The sequence below is a fragment of the Triticum aestivum genome, chromosome 3A (genome assembly GCF_018294505.1).
Source record: "Triticum aestivum cultivar Chinese Spring chromosome 3A, IWGSC CS RefSeq v2.1, whole genome shotgun sequence".
Lineage (NCBI taxonomy): Eukaryota > Viridiplantae > Streptophyta > Magnoliopsida > Poales > Poaceae > Triticum > Triticum aestivum.
Genome location: NC_057800.1, coordinates 261,788,235 through 261,801,283, shown reverse-complemented (window position 1 = coordinate 261,801,283; position 13,049 = coordinate 261,788,235). Strand labels below are relative to the sequence as shown.

General features: G+C 44.5%; 1 long non-coding RNA gene across 2 annotated transcripts; it reads right to left on the bottom strand.

The window, feature by feature from the left end:
• Positions 1 to 2,207: 2,207 nt before the first annotated feature.
• Positions 2,208 to 12,236, bottom strand: LOC123058295 (uncharacterized). Of its 2 annotated transcripts, XR_006427127.1 has the most exons (3): positions 10,696 to 12,236; positions 10,374 to 10,549; positions 2,208 to 2,268 (listed from the first exon to the last, which is right to left on the bottom strand). It is a non-coding gene; the product is annotated as an uncharacterized lncRNA (long non-coding RNA). The 2 variants fall into 2 exon arrangements; XR_006427126.1 differs by lacking the exon at positions 2,208 to 2,268 and having other exon boundaries at positions 10,200 to 10,549.
• Between the last annotated feature and the right edge of the window lie 813 nt (positions 12,237 to 13,049).

The window sequence follows — 13,049 nt, the reverse complement described above, 5'->3', positions numbered from 1 at the left end:
GCCCATGGACCCGACGTGGAACTTATCATGGCAGCTTCTTGTAATAATAATAATGCCCTTGTTATAAGTTCATCGGGTATCTATGTTTGGTTCTTTGCAACCGTGGTTCCGGCCATGATTGTTCTCCTTTGATTCCATTTCTTGGACAAGTTATAGTAGTTGTCTTCAGCAGATCCCTTCACCTGCCCAACCTTTATTCTAATCTACCTTTGAGTATTACCCTCTGGTATCTCAAGAATAACGTGGAACTACATAACTTCTGATGAGTTCTTCATCAACTATTATTTCTCACAAATTTCAAATTTCCCTTGGGTTCTGAGTTATTCAGTCACTCGAGAACACCGGTAAGTCAATCGATTCCGCACTTCGATTCAATAACTATAAGTAACTTTTATTGCTTACGAGTTTAATAATCCTTCATGTCATTCCTAGCTTGAACGGTTATATCATTATCGTGCTAAATTTTAGCTGTTCTACCTGGTCCTTCTCTCGGAGCATAATTTTCGAGGATGATCTAAGCTTACGTCAATCTTCCTCGTCATATCACTTCGCCTTGAACAGCAAGCTTGATTTTGAGTTTGTGTTGTACTCGTGGTTCCAATAGCCTTTCGCTTCATCATTCCTTTGACTTGATGTCAACGCTGATCGATTACATCTTCATGAAATCTCTCGACAAATGCTTCATGATCATCATCAATATTCTGAGTTGTTCCAGGATATCAATCGAATTCATGATGAGAAATATCATCCTTGCCCCCTCGATGATTTGTGTTATCATCGACAACATTCTTGCCTCCCCGCCAACACAAACTTGTTCATATAAATTTTGGAAATACATCCTTTGTGACATGTCGCTGGATTGCTGTTGAACCCATTGGCCACCTCCTCATCTTTTTCCTAATAAAATTGTTGTAGCGACCCGACCTCAAATGGTCAAGTCTCTGTGCTTCAGTGTCATCCCTGGATCGGTAATGCTTACACATACAGTACCCGAAGGATTTATAACAGAGTAGCAATCACACACTTATTACATCGAAAGTCTCAAAAGAGAACTTATTACAATAATATGGCTTAAGGACAAATAACACGATAATAGCGGAAGGCTTGGAAGATAAAGTGAGTCCATCAACTCCAACAGCATGGCTGAGCTGCACGGCAACGACCTAACGAACCTTACTCCTCGTCTGAAAAGTCTGCAACATAATACGTTGCAGCCCGAAAACGGGTCATCACATGGAATATGCTGACAAAGTAACACAGTAGAGCAAGAACATAATAATGCTATCACTACATGCATATTTGGCTGGTGGAAAGCTCTATGGTTACAGTTTTGCGAAAAGCCAATTTTTCCCTACAACAAAGGAATAGATTTTAATTTAACTATCATGGTAGCTGAAACATCATTGTGAAGGTTCCTCCAACTCAATCCCAATTAAGGTAATTATCAACCCAACAATATTAATTTAGAGTGATGAGATACTTAAGATAATCCAAGTACTAGATACTCAAGATTGTCCATAACCGGGGACACGGCTAACCGTGATTAGTTTGTACACTCTGCAGAGGTTTGCGCACTTTTCCTCACAAGACTCGATCGCCTCCGTTAGATTTTTCGCACTGCATGATGTTTGAGAAACGGATGACCGAGACACAGTCTTTCAGAAACATTAACTCTCTACTCCGGGTAGACCATACCAAACCTACAAACCCACTACCTGCTGATCTACCTCTTCAAGAGCTTCACGTAACTTACTCAACTATGCTAGAGCCCATAATAGCTTGTGGCTGCACACGGAAGTTTATAGCATGAATAATCTCAGTTCCCTTTGAGCCTGGGTGGCAGTCCAAAGGAAGATCACACGGGTACTCCGGGATTTCCAAAAATACAGGCAACACTGGGTACTCCATGTGCCTCAATCCACCCAGATGTAAATTTAAGTTGCCACCTTAAGTTGAACCATTAATTAACAATCTCACATTTGTCATGGATTTCACTCACCCAAACCATGTCTATGAGCATAGCATAGCAATATAAGCAACGCGTAGAAGTAACTCCCAAAGGTTTGAATGTAATAGGGCAATAGGTTCTACCTCATCAACTACTTCCCAACCCACAATTTAATGTCATCCTAATCATGCAATGTTTGAGAATTGGAACTAATGCATAAAAACTGGATGATAAAGGGGCATGATCAAAGTGTTACTTGCCTTGCTGACGATCCGCATAACCTAGAGACTCCAAATAACACGCTTCGCACTCCGGGAATTCTATCGCAAACAAACAATAACATACATAAGCAACTAACAAAGAAGCATGGGTAAAACTGAAATAAGAAGATTTAACCGGAAACTTCAACTTAAGAACTCCGGTTTGCAAGAAGAAACAAACCAAACGGAGCAACGAAACTCAAACGGCGAAAGAAACAAGATCCGTTTACTAATCTGAACTAGGGTCAAATTTTACAGTACCAAAATCTTGTTCAAGTTGGTTAAGCGGAAAGAGGGTCTCGAGACGAAGATCTAGGCACTTGAATCGCCTGATTCCGAATAACAAGCGAAAAGAAAAACTAAAACGAAAATCGGATCAGAAATCGCGATCAAGAATAATCGCGGAAAAATCCGATAAAAGAAAACTGACGAATAGGCTAACGAACGAGCGTTCGTTATCTGTAACTAACGAGTGAAAACCGTTCATTGAAACAAACATTCGGACGAACGTCCGCTAAAAAGAAAAACCGAAAAGAAAACCGGCGAACCGAAAAAAACGACTAGGGTTTTCTAACGAAAACCGAACCGGTTTTCTAAAAAACCAAACGGCGCTAACCTCGGCGAGGTCCGGCACGGCAGGGCTCCGGTGAGGGGCGGTGTGGCGCGGGGCGGCGGCAGCGCGGGCAGTAGGCGGCGGCGGCGGCTCGCGGCGAGGGCAGCGCGGCAAGGCGGCGGCGGCGCGGCGGCTCGGCAGCGGCGTCAGGCGGCGCGGCGGCTTTGGCGGCGGGGCGGCGGCTCGCGTTGGGGTGGGGCTCCAGGGCGGCGGGGTGGCTGCGGCTTTAAAGGGGGGGCGGGGTGGTGCCTTGGGGGAGGGGGCAAGGCGGGGACGAGGAGTCCGAGTCGGACTCCTGTCGGCGGCGGCGGCGGCGCGTCTCCTACCAGGAGACGGCGACGCGGGGCGAGGTGGGCCGGTGGTTGGGCTTCGGCCCAATCAGCCTAGGCGCGCTCCTTTTTTTAAAACAATTCCGCCGAACTCAGAAAAATCCTAGGAAATAAAATAAAATTTTAAAAATGCCAAAACAAATTTTCGCCGTCTAAGTAAAATATTTAGAACAAGATGAGCATTTTCTTGGCCCTAAAATGCAATTTTGAAAAACGAGCAATTTTTCTAATTGCAAATAAAATCCAAATAAAATCAAATAAATGATTTTAATATTTTTCCTCCAATATTTCAATTATTTTGGAGAAGTCATATTATCTCCTCTCATATATTTTATTATGAAATATTTTTCGGAGAGAGAAATAATCAAAATCAAAAGTCCTCATTTCATTATTTGATAAAAATCAAATATGAACATCGGGAAATCCCCAACTCTCTCCGAGGGTCCTTGAGTTGCTTAGGATTTTGAGGATTGCGGAACGAAAATGCAATAAAATGTGATATGCATGAACGATCTATGTATAACATTCCAAATTGAAAATTTTTGGGATGTTACAAACCTACCCCCCTTAAGATGAATCTCGCCCTCGAGATTCGGGTTGGCTAGAAAATAGGTGTGGGTGGTCTTTGCGAAGATCATCCTCCCGTTCCCAGGTGGCTTCATCCTCGGTATGGTGGCTCCACTGAACTTTGCAAAACTTGATGACCTTGTTGCGGGTGACTCGGCTAGCAAACTCAAGCATCTTAACTAGCTTCTCCTCATAAGTCAAATCACTGTCCAACTAAATCGTCTCCAAGGATACTATATCTCTTAACGGTATATCGGCCATCTCAGCATGACACTTCTTCAACTGTGAAACGTGGAACACGTCATGAACTCCTGACAGTCCTTCAGGTAACTCCAACTTGTAGGCAACTTCTCCCATCCGTTCCAAAACACGATACGGTCCTATAAATCTCGGGGCTAACTTTCCTTTAACTCCAAAATGTTTCACTCCTCGCAAGGGGGATACTCGCATATATGCTCTATCTCCAATTTCATAGGTTACCTCCTTGCGTTTCGAATCTGCATAACTCTTTTGCCTGGACTGTGCAATCTTCAGTCTATCACGAATCAGTTCAACCTTCTTCTCAGACTCTTTGATCAAGTCTGGTCCAAACAACTGTCGGTCTCCAACTTCATCCCACATCAACGGTGTTCTGCACCTTCGTCCATACAGGGCTTCAAACGGTGCCATCTTCAAACTGGCTTGGTAGCTATTGTTGTATGAGAACTCTGCGTAAGGCAAATTGCCATCCCAACTAGTTCCATAATCTAGCGCACAGGCTCTCAACATGTCCTCTAGAATCTGATTGACTCTCTCAGTCTGTCCATCCGTATGTGGGTGAAATGTTGTACTTAACTCCAATCTCGTACCCAAAGTCTGGTGTAACTGATGCCAAAATTTTGAGGTAAACTGTGTCCCTCTATCCGATACGATGGTCCTTGGAACTCCATGCAGACATACGATCCTATATATATCTTGGCCAACTTCGCACTTGTATAAGTGGTTTTCACTGGGATAAAGCGAGCCACTTTGGTCAAGCGATCAACTACTACCCATATGGAATCATATCCTGATTTGGTCCTGGGCAATCCGGTGATAAAGTCCATGCCAAGTTTATCCCACTTCCATTTGGGTATCGGCATAGGCTGTAACAATCCTGCCGGCTTTTGATGCTCTGCCTTCACCCTCTGACATACATCACATACGGCTACATACTCGGCAATATCCTTCTTCATACCTATCCACTAGAAACTTTCCTTCAAATCCAAATACATCTTGGTGTTTCCGGGGTGTATCAAGTATGGTGAGTCATGAGCCTCCTATAGTATTAACTTCCTGATCTCTGTGTTATTGGGCACGTATATCCGGTCCTCAAACCATAAGGTATCGTGCTTATCCTCACGAAAACCTTTGGCCTTTCATTTGCTCATCTTCTCCTTTATCTCGGCAATCTCTTTGTCATCCTTCTGAGCTTCTCGAATCTTCCCCAACAATGTAGACTGAACCTCCATTGTTCCAACAAAACCTCTAGGAATAATCTCTAATCGAAGTTCCACGATATCCTCTGCTAACTCCTTTGGCACTCCCTTACTCGCAACGATATTAGCATAACTCTTCCGGCTCAAAGCGTCAGCTACGACATTGGCCTTTCCTGGATGATAGTGCAGCTTCATGTCATAGTCCTTTATAAGCTCCAACCATCTCCTTTGCCTAAGGTTCAGTTCCTTCTGTGTGAAGATGTATTTCAAGCTTTTATGATTCGTGTACACATCACAACGGTTTCCAATAAGGTAATGTCTCCAAGTCTTCAATGCATGCACTACTGCTGCTAGCTCCAAATCATGAGTGGCATAGTTTAACTCGTGAGGTTTTAGTTGTCGTGAGGCATACGAAACAACTCTTCCGTCCTGCATAAGCACACTTCCAAGTCCTAAGCGAGAGGCGTCGCAATACACTTGGAAATCCTTATGTATATCTAGTAATGTCAGCACTGGGGCTATAGTCAAATGTTTCTTCAACTCCTGAAAACTTGCCTCGCAATCTTCCGTCCATTTAAACTTAGTATCCTTCTTCAATAGCTCCGTCATTGGTTTCACAATTTTGGAAAAATTCTCAATGAATCTCCGATAGTATCCTATGAGTCCAAGAAAACTGCGGATCTTGCTAACTGAAGTGGGTGCTAACCATTTAGTGACTCATTGAACCTTGGTGGGGTCTACTGCTATACCTTCTCATGATATAACATGTCCAAGGAATCCGACTTCCTTCAACCAAAACTCGCATTTGCTGAACTTGGCATACAACTGGTGTTCCCTGAGTTTCTCGAGAACTAATCGCAAATGCTCCTTGTGCTCCTCTTCATTCTTCGAGCATACCATAATATCATCAATGAACACCACAACAAACTTGTCCAAATATTCCATGAATACCTTGTTCATCATGCTCATGAAATAGGCAGGGGCATTGGTCAGTCCAAACGACATGACCGTATACTCATATAATCCGTAACGCGTGGTGAATGTTGTCTTTGGTATATCTTTCTCTCGAATATTCAACTGATGGTATCCAGATCACAAATCGATCTTTGAAAACACCTTAGCTCCTTGCAGCTGATCAAACAGATCATTGATCATCGGCAGTGGGTACTTGTTCTTGATCATTACTTCATTCAAGGCCCGATAATCAACAACCATTCTTAGGGATTTATCCTTCTTCTCAACCAAAAGTATTGGGGCTCCCCAAGGTGATGAACTCCTTCAAATGTATCCTTTCTCCAACAACTCCTTGATCTGTTTCTTAATTTCCTCTAGATCATTCGCGGGCATCCGATAGGGTCTCTTGGATATTGGCCCGGTCCCTGGCAATAGCTCTATCAAAAACTCGATGTCTCGATCCGATGGCATGCCTGGTAACTCCTCTGGGAAAACATCCAGGTAATCCTTTACTACAGGCACTTCCTCCTGAACAACTCCCGTGAGGGCATTTACTTGGCTACTTCTTGGTGCATGCCTATATACATACTTAATCCTTTTTCCCTCCGGGGTGGTGAGATAAATCGACTTACTAGCACAGTCAATACTTCCTCCATACTTTGACATCCAGTCCATGCCTAATATCACATCCAATCCTTGTGACTCCAAGATAATTAGGTCGGACGGAAAAACATGGGTGCCAATGGTTAGGGGTATCTGGTCACACCATCGACTAGCCATATACTCTGCTCCAGGTGAACTCAATAAGAGAGGGGTCCTAAGGGTTTGGGTTGGTAGTTTAAACTTATCCACAAATCCCCTTGATATGTATTAATGCGATGCACCAGTATCAAATAGAACAAGAGTGGTAAATGACTTAACCAAAAACTTGCCTATTACCGCGTCCGGCTACTCTTCAACCTCCTCCACGTTAACGTGGTTCACTTGTCCTTTGTTGAATGGATTGGGCTTCTTCCCGGCGCTCCCATTTCCGTTTCCATTCTTTCCTTCAGGGCACTCCGTGGCATAGTGTCCAGTCTTCCCGCACTTGAAACAAGTAACGTGACTTAGATCTCTTTTGGCGGGTGTGGCTGGATTGGGGCGGTTCTGATTGTTATTGGCTCTATTCCCATTCCCATTCTTAGAACCATTGTGATTATGTGATCCTCCTCTAGTGTGGTTATGACCTCCATGGTTATGAACAAGTCCTCCTGAGTTCGGGGTTACGCGAGGCTTCTGCTGAGATCCTGAGCTATACCTCCCTTGTCCATACTTCCTCTTACGGCTCTCAATCTGATGTTGCTTCCCTTCAATCATAAGAGCCTTATCTACCAACTCCTGGTAGTTGTTGAAGGTGGCTACCATCAACTGCATACTCATCTCATCATTCAGCCCTTCCATAAACTTCTCCTGCTTCGCGGCATCTGTGGCCACATTGTCAGGGGCATAGCGAGATAGCTTGCTAAACTCATCCACGTACTGAGCCACAATACGGTTCCCCTGGCATAAGTTGCGAAACTCACGCTTCTTCATACTCTTAGCTCCAGTGGAGACATGGGATGTGTGGAAAGCTTGCTGAAATTGGTCCCATGTCACCGTGGCTATGGGGTAGGTGACAGTGTAATTCTCCCACCATGATGTTGCTGGTCCATCCAACTGATGTGCGGCAAAACGCACCTTCTCAGCATCAGTGCATCCTGCAGTGGTTAACTCCCTTCCAATCCTGCGGAGCCAATCATCTGCAACTATAGGCTCAGTGCTACTGGAAAACACCGGTGGTTGTAACCTTAGAAAACAAGCTAGGTTGTCCACTGGCGGCGGGTTGTTGTTGTTGTTGTTGTTGTTGTTGTTGTTGTTGTTGTTACCCTGGTTCTGAACTAGCAATTGCATCAAGGTGTTTTGTTGCTGGATCAACTGAGTGAGCTCTAGTGGAAAGGCAAATCCGGGGTCACGTCTCGGAGGCATCTGATGGGTTTAGAGGGAAGAGGTTAGAATAGAATGATGTCTAATGAGAAGGCACTACCCATATGCACATGAGACAAACACAATCATTTCACTCAATCAATCAAGCAAGGCATACGATCGGTCTAGAACTATCGCAAAAGTGCTCAACTACTACTGAATACATGGGGGAATACTACTAATCATTGGGTGGTCATCTAGAAATTTTGATCGGTGGAAGATTCCATGATATCTGCTCTAGCTTTGTCTTCATAGTCATCATCACTTGGGTCGGAGTCGGTGTCGTCAATGATGATGTAGTCCTCCGGACAAATCTCCTTGGGTTCTTCATCTTCTTCTACTCGGGGATCCCCGTGCGCTACAGCATCTGCTCGCCCCCAACATAACAAGACCAGAATCAACAGAAGCAAACCACGGAGTTGCTGGCCAAAATAATTTCAAACAAAATGAAAGCTGACAAGGGAGGAGAGGACCTGCGTCATGTTTTTCTGCTTCTTGATGAGGGGGTGAGGAGGGGCCTGAAGAGCGGGGACTCGAGGAGCATACCCAGTACGCCTTGGCGGCGAACGGAATCCCCTTCCTCCTCCTTTGAGGACTGGCGCACGGCCGAGGCGGCGACCGGCGCGTAGGCCCACGCACACCCGAGGTGGCGCAAGCGCAGCGCGAGACACTGCTGCTTTCCCCGTGCCTCCTCCGGCGTCGGGGGCAACGAGGAGGAGGTGTCGCCGCAGCGCGCAAGCAGGAGACGCAGCGGGAGGAAGAAGAAACAACTTTGGGGGTGAAAGAGGGGAGATTTGGGAGGCAGGCAAGGGGGCCAGGGGAGCTGCGCGAGGCAGGAGGGAGCGGTGGCGTAGGCGTCCCCGGCGGCGGAGGAGGACGTGCGGGAGAGTAGGGGAGCAGCACGGTGAAGCTGAGCAGGGGAGCTCCGGCGTCGATGCGCCCGTGTCGGAGCGGTGGGGTGTGTCGATTGGAGAAGACGAGGAGTGCGATAACATGCTCTCGGTTCGGTCACGGGCGGGTCCATCGACGCAGGCGAGGGCAAGGGATTCCATGGTCGTGGTAAGGCCTCAAGGGACTCCCAATCAACAGCTTGGTAGAGGATGGACCACGACCATGGGAGGGCGGGTGCTTGGTGGAGGAGGACCGAGGGGAGCCCATCGACGCAGGCGCCGCAGCGGGGATGGCGTGGCGATTTTTTCAGCAGATAGATGGGATGGGGAGGAGCGAGGAGGTTGCTAGCAGATAGGGGCGTGAGACGTGTGTGCCTGGTCGTTGCTTTTCGCATGCCATGTTGTGCGGGTTACCGGATCGTGGGGTAGAGGTTCATTGAACCGGTTCGTTTGTTCTCTGGGTTTTTTCCGCGTGTATCACACGAGATGGAGGAGTAGCTAGCGAACAAGGCGTGCGGGTGGATTGTTTTCCTAGCGATTTCCTCGGTGCGGGATCGAGGTCGAACCATCGAGAGGAGGTCGAACCATCACAACGTTCGATCCTCCTTTAATAGTAGAGATAAATGACCAAGGGGGGAATATTTATGGAGCTGAGCTTCAAACTCATGGGTTTATCCAATGCATTGTACGCAAGTTCGTAAATAATGAAATGACCTTCTGGACCAACAATCTTCTCCTTCAGCAACACATGAGATCTAACCAGGTACTAAAGAATCAATCCAGAAGCTAATTGTCACTGAGCACTTGACTGGCTTTAGCAAGCTTGCTGTTAAATCCAAATATCATCCCAGCCCCCTTATTGGTTTAGATTTACATTTTCCCTCAAAATTATTTTCCTTTTATTTTTCAAGATTAAGTAGTTGTGAACCAAGATGTGCGTTCCACATTTAAAAAATAAGAACATGGCAAATAACTTTGTAGCACAAGGAAATTGGATCAACTATCCTCTCATCTTTGCATGCATGATACATCCTATTTTCCATTGGAACTGAAGATTCCTAAAGCACTGAAAGAACATGAACCCAAAGAATCCATGAGGAAGAGTACATTACCAGCAACAAACATATGTAAACTAAGTGAAAAACAAATGCCGCAGAATGAAAAGGGGGAGATGAACCTCTGCACACAAATACTTAATCAACAGAAAAGGGCAACCATTCATAAATTCATCCTAGCTAAAAAAGCATAATTCAAACTAATCAAGATGCCCTTGAGCGATACAACAATGAATTAAACAAAAGAGAAAACACCAAGATAGCATAAAACCACGTTTGGAGGTGAAGCACAATTATACCTGATGGACCTGAAGGCACACGCAACAAAAAAATAGAGTAGAGGACCGTCGAAATAACGCACTCCATCCATAACCCTGAAGAGCCATGTAGGAGCAGTAAGCATATCAGGGACAAAACCGAGCGATGAACCCAAAGGAACTGTGTATTCTCCCAAAAATTGCAAGCGGACTTGTATCTGATAAAATGAGTCCCAGAAAGCAATTGAGAACAGCATGTTAGTTGTCACAGTCAGCAGTAAGGGTAATAAGGATATAACAGAGAATAGTAAGAAAACTAATCATATCTTTCATAAATCATTAGAATATGGTGGCATGAAATGACCTGCTACTTTGTTGGTTTCCTGAAGTTGGGTACCAAATAGGTAATTTACAGTGCTCTTAAGCTTCTTGCTATAACTGTCATTACAAATGCAAAATATAAGAATCTTGCAATAAGATCAGCAGCTCCACCACTATCACCAGCAGATATACTATCAACCTCAACCATGATGACTTTAGGCTTAGGCTTCTTTATCCTGTGAAATTGATCAACACTTTATACAATGAAAACAAATCAAAGTGCAAAGTTCGTGACATTGTAGTGCTGACTGGTTGTCATTGTAATTCAAGGCAGACTGCTAATAATCATTTGAATTTATGCCGCAAAGATAAATAAAGACTGAGAAGGAAGAGCAAAGTAGAAAACAAAACCAATTAGTAAAAAGCAAGAAATTCTAATCCTCGTCCCAGTTAACAATATAAACACTTCTACCATAAATTTTCAATGCATTGCAGACTGAGATGTCAATCCCAAATTCACATTAAACTTTCTCTAGAGCCATATTTCCCCCAATATTTTTTGGCAACCTGTCATTAATCCAGGTCAAAGTGAAATTACCTAAAGGGCGATGTCATATTCCACAGATGGTGTAATCAACTCCCTGGCAATCTTCGATACATTTTGGAACCCGTAGAAATAGTATCTTGCTTTAAAAAATCAACAAAACATGCAAAAAAAGGACCAAAATTTGTATACCGTGCAAGAACATGGATGTACAAATAAAGGACAACATCTCACATTTGTTAAGCAATTCCTTTACATGGTTTATAAAATGACGGGGTCTTAATAAAATATAATCAGATAGAGCAGCTCAGATGCATCAATAACTTCCCTGCATTTATGAATCAAATTCCCAGGACCCTTGGTATATTGCTATCTCTGGCCGGTATAAATTTACGCTCGCAACATTATTTTGTGAAGTAAAAAAATGATTTGATGCATCCTGGCTGCATAACATGATATATGAAAACAATTTTATTCAAAGCATATGAACCAAGTTCAACCACTAACCAACAGTTGCCGCCATTTTCTGAACTTAATCAAGAAAGTGGCTGCATAGAGCTAAAATTCCAAAATAATCACATAAACAAAGAAAACTATGAGGCTGTAGAAGATGGATGGCATATCTCATCGACGAATCTGGGGTCGAGGGGAGGAGGCCGCATGGAGAGAGGTAGAGAGAGAGATTGGGTGAATCTCACCTCGTTGTTGGTGGCGGATGTGGTCATCGTCGCTCGACGTGCCCTTGGCCTTGACCGCCGCGCCCGCTGCCTCCAAGCCTGCTACACCATGTGTGGCGCTCACCTGCGCTAGCCATCATCATGGATCAGTCAAGGCACCGCCAGGATGCTCGATTTCACATGGGGTTGAAGGAGAGGGTGCGCCCGAGGCTGCGGCGGCAGCGAGGACGCATGGAGGAGATGGAGGTCCTGGGGCTGCGGGGGAGGGGCACGACGGCTGCGGTGAGGAGCGAGGGAGGAGGAAGGAGGGGTCAGGGGTGTGGCGGCTGGGGGCTATGGTTTCTGCCAGTGTGAGCTTTGGCGGAGCGAGGCGTGGATTGGCGAATCCCTTCTTACGTGCCCGACAACTTACCCAGCCAATACCCGCGAGCGATGAGCCCACCGGTCATTGGTGAAGAAAAAGAACCACGAGGTGAATCTAGATTTACTCCCTGGTGAAGATCGGACGGAGGAGAGAAAGCGTTGACCAAGATCCAACGACCATGAATGCATTTCACGAGGGATCGTTGGGGAGCCGAGTTGGCTAGCAACCTTATAGGTTTAAATAATAATGTTGTGTCCAATTTATATTTTCCCTTCTAACCACATTATATATATTTATATTATACTATTATCGTATATTTAATAAAGACTTATATATACATTATAAAAACATCCCACATCTTATTAACTTATAAAGTAAATGTTTAACAGAAATTGGAAAGAAAAATCTTGGTTGTTTTTTACTCTCGGGCAAGAAAAATCCTGATGATTGCGTACAAAAGCTTGTGAAGATTATAAGGACCAATGTAATAATAACGCGCTCATTTTTCTTTTAGCAATAACTTGCTAATTTGTTAATTTTATATATCAAAATGTGTCGCTCCGGTTTATGTTTTGATATTAATTGCTCCTTCTAACCTAACATTATAAACAGAACAAGTTCAGCTAATTCATGTATTTCAAGAAAATGCAAATGGACTGGGATTTCTTAGTAAATATTAAATAGGACGCATTGACGCGAAATTATTTGTTAACCCAACCCAGCAAATGGATTGTAGATTCTAGAAAATATGGGTTAAATATATGCCATATTTTTGCAGTCTGACATGTGGGCCAATAGGTCGAAGCCTACGC